We start from the raw sequence: 4,117 nt of genomic DNA, 5'->3' as shown, positions 1-4,117 counted from the left end.
GTATATTTATAGCCCCTTGCCTGTGAAATTGAGGCAGTGGCATATCCTGCTTTAGAGTATAGGGCAAATATGAAACAAAGGTCAACTAAGAGAAACAACATGTACTTTTGCCCCTTAGGAGGCCAGGTGGGGTCTGAGTGTGGGGTAAAACAGATACAAACAAAAGGTCAGATTACGTTGTCAAGCATGGCCCGGCCTCCTAGGGCCAAGAGGTTTCAGGGTTGGTTTCCTTGGAATCATCACTGGAGACAGGTTTTGTTTATGTCATTTAAGATTTTGCTTCTACATATATACAGGTTCACAGCATTAACTTCAACAGATACTGCTCCCATCAGATTTCGAAGGGAATCCCCAATGAATTAGCAAGAGCAAGTCAGGCCTCTGGATCTTTTCCAGCACTGCCAGTCTAATTGAGGGGCTGTGGGGGACGGGGAGGCAAAGCCCCAACTCTCAACTGTCTCTCTCCATTCCAAAATAGCCCATCCATTAAGAGAGATCTCCTTAACAAAGGAGGGTACTTGACCACCATCAAGATGCCACAGCCATCAAGATAATCTCCAGATGAACTCCTGGTACCATTAACCTTCTCCTGACCAAACCTGTTTTACAACCAATAATTACACCCAGATAAACCTCCCAAATTTACAACTATATGCACCTGTTGCACCACTGAATTTCTGTAGTGGGTTCTGAGCACTGTTTACCGTATTTGCTGTTGGCATCCATCTGTCTTGAGAGTGTGCCCATTTAACTTATTAACTTGCTTTTTGCCATGACAACTCAAAGCAACTTAACAATAGTTTAAGCAAAAAACAAATACAGTGGTACCTTGGGTTAAGTACTTAATTCGTTCTGGAGGTCCGTACTTAACCTGAAACTGTTCTTAACCTGAAGCACCACTTTAGCTAATGGGGCCTCCTGCTGCTGCCGCGCCGCCGCAGCACGATTTCTGTTCTCATCCTGAAGCAAAGTTCTTAACCTGAAGCACTATTTCTGGGTTAGCGGAGTCTGTAACCTGAAGCGTATGTAACCTGAAGAGTATGTAACCTGAGGTACCACTGTACATACATTAAAACCAGCATTAAAAATACAAAGCCATCTAAAAGACAATTCTTTTTTTGTCAAAACTAGATTAAAGCATCCCACCCACTCAAAAACACCACAGATATTTAAAAGTAAATGGCCGGGTGAAAAAGGAATGTTTTTGCCTGGCTCCTAGAAATATGTAATGGTGGCGCCAGGTGAGCCTCCATGGGGGAAGCATTCCACAATTGGGGAGCCACCACTGAGAAGGCCAGTTCTCCTGTTGCCACCTGCTAGATCCCCAAAAATCAAAATCTTCGGATGTACATTCCATGTATCCTTGGCTGTGTGCTATCACTGTGCGGCTGTCTGCATGACATCTTCATTGTTATGTGGCAAGACATTTTGTGGTGGGGATGGTAGCAGTAAAACATCTGGCAGTGACTGGCCTATCTGAGCTAGCATCACAGGAGGCCTATCTATATGTGATACAGAATAATCTCTGGCTGCCATTGCCTGAACAGTTGGCATCAACACATTCTGTTGCATTAATATTTTGCTATTTTTACTTGTGAATGCACCATATTTACACATTTTATCTGGGCTAAGGATGTTTCCTTTTTCATTCTGTTCAGAATTCAGGTTGTTGTTTTTTTAATGAACAAACAAAACCATTTTCACCCTAAAGCAAGAGAAAACCAGGATGTTGCTTTAAAAGTTACACACACACGCACACACACGCGCACACACACACACGTAGGTGCTTTTCTACAGCTGTTGGACAAGCAAAACTTGATATGGAGTGTGAAGAGTGACGGCAGTTTTTCAAAAGCTTGCTGCCTTTCCAGCAACACCTGATGGAAAACTGTAATGCCAACCAGCGGAAAGAAATAGAAACACTATTTTGAGGAAGGTCAGAGCTCACCACCCCTGGCAGGGCGCATCCCATCATTCATGTGACACGACTGCGTGCCATATCAGGTTGAATATCCAACATGGGGGCTGGCAAAGATTCTAGATACGAGTGTCAGGAGGGGAAGTTGTATTTTTTGTTTTCATCATTCATTATGATATATTTTAAGAGATGTATTGAGGATCTCTGCCAATCAGCACTTCCATGCCACAGCTCCGTGAAGAGGCTGACACCATGGCCTTAGACCAGGGGTAGGCAACACACAAGCGGCCCACGGGGGTCGTTTAACCGGCCCATGAGCTGCCCCCGAACTGAGCCGCCCACTCAGCAAGTCCCTGGGCGCTGCGCTAAACCAGCACAGCACGGGAACTGGCTTTCACTGCACCAGAAATCGGGTCTGCGCAGACACAGGTGCTGGAAATCACGGGCGGGTGCACTCACGCACACACACAATCCGGCCCAGGCGAGGTAAAGCTAGCCAACCTCTGCCTTAGACAATGTAGAATGCAGGGGTTCAAGAATTTTAGTTATTATTTTAAAATACCAGTTGTACTTGGACTGGTCATGCCTTGGTTTTGACATCCTAGGGTTTGTTATTGATAATGTCCCACAATGAAGAGGACAATATGAAGTTTTGGGGACTCTAACACAGTATGGATTTATTGCACAAGAGGAAAACCCTGCAGACTTGGCCCACTTCATCCTCTCCCTCCAAACTCTTTGTCTCTCAAGGTACTGAACTGCATCGGAAGAGCTTTAGATATTTGAAACTGGATGTGTTGCCATGTGTCCCAGTGGGCTTCCTATTCAGGATGCCAGGGCAGCAGTCAATGTCCCTGCAGTCTCTGCCTCCGCCCTTGAGCTGCTGCACCCACTCCCATGTCCCATGCCCTTCACATGGCCTGGGGCACCTCCCTTTCTCACCCACCTGCTTCCTCCCTCTCCCTTCCACTATGCCCCCTATACCTATCACTCACTGACTCCACCCCTTTCTGGCTTCTCTCTGCATTCAACACCTTCCTCACTCTTTCAGTAGCTTGTGGTTGGCTGCTGCTAACACAGCAGTTTGATTTCACCCCCCCCCCATTGTTTCTCAAGACAGTCAGATGCCAAAAACAACATTGCTTCTCTTGACCAGGGCACTATGCTTCTGTTGATGCAGCCTAGAGTAGCAGGCTGGTAAGCAACCATGAAGCGCATCTTAGCAGCCAGCCAGTGAGGCGTTTTGTGTGTGTTTGCTCTGCCTTCCCATCCTCTCCATCCTTTTTCATTCATCTCCAACCATTTGCCCCTTGTTATATCCCACCCACACCACTCCTGTTTCTTTCATCCAGTTTTCCACCCCCTAGGTTCACTCCATCAGTACCGCCTTTTCCATCATTGTCAGAGACCCCCTAGCTCTCCTCTTCCTTTTATAGCCCAGGGAACATGCAAAGATACAAAACAAAGGTCAGAGGTTAGAGGATGAGATGCCAGCCCCTTTCAGCTCCAATGCATAAGAAAAGACGGCTGATGGGGCCTTCCTTAGAAGACTCCAGAGACTATGTGCTGCCTCACACCTCCAGAGTAATGTGTGGATACACACACACACACACACACACACACACACGTCTGAGTTGGTGCTGCTGTTCAGCACTGCAGCCAGCGGGCAAATTTCTATAGGACAGGAGATGTCATTGAGGTGGAGAGAAGAATGAGAAGTTTTGGGGGGGAAATAAGCCTCCAAAATAGGGTAGAAGAAGCTAGTTGTAACATCTTAATAAGAGCATTAGGGTAAACTTACAATAGCAGTAAACAAAAACCCCAATGCCCTCTTCTCAATTTCTCTCAGCCCCTTTCCCATTCCAGACATGGAGTATGCCCCCCCCCCAATCCAAAAACAAAACTTGGCCTCACCTGCTCAGTCCTTATCTGTAATTCCTGCCCTCCACCTCCTATATCAGAGCCATATCTACATGGTCACCTCTTGCAATGCCATGTGAGAAAAGGTGGACCACAAAATCTGTTTCAAAGGGCTTGAGAGAACCTTCTTCAGCCTCCTGTTAAGCCTAGGGGACCCCTGTTTTCTCTGTCCTACCCCCATTGATGAAAGCGCTATTTGAGATGTGCAATGAGGACCATAGAAGCCCCTCCCTCCTCCAAAACACGTCACAAATATTTACGCCTCAATCAAGGAGGTTC

At 46.5% G+C, this 4,117-nt stretch overlaps 1 protein-coding gene across 1 annotated transcript in view; it reads right to left on the bottom strand.

The window, feature by feature from the left end:
* SH3TC1 (SH3 domain and tetratricopeptide repeats 1) overlaps positions 1–4,117 on the bottom strand; it is a 409,292-nt gene that overhangs the window by 150,354 nt on the left and 254,821 nt on the right. The window lies entirely within an intron of this gene.

The sequence above is a fragment of the Podarcis vaucheri genome (genome assembly GCF_965113315.1).
Source record: "Podarcis vaucheri genome assembly, chromosome: 9".
NCBI classification, from domain to species: domain Eukaryota; kingdom Metazoa; phylum Chordata; class Lepidosauria; order Squamata; family Lacertidae; genus Podarcis; species Podarcis vaucheri.
This window is presented reverse-complemented; position numbering and strand designations above follow the sequence as displayed.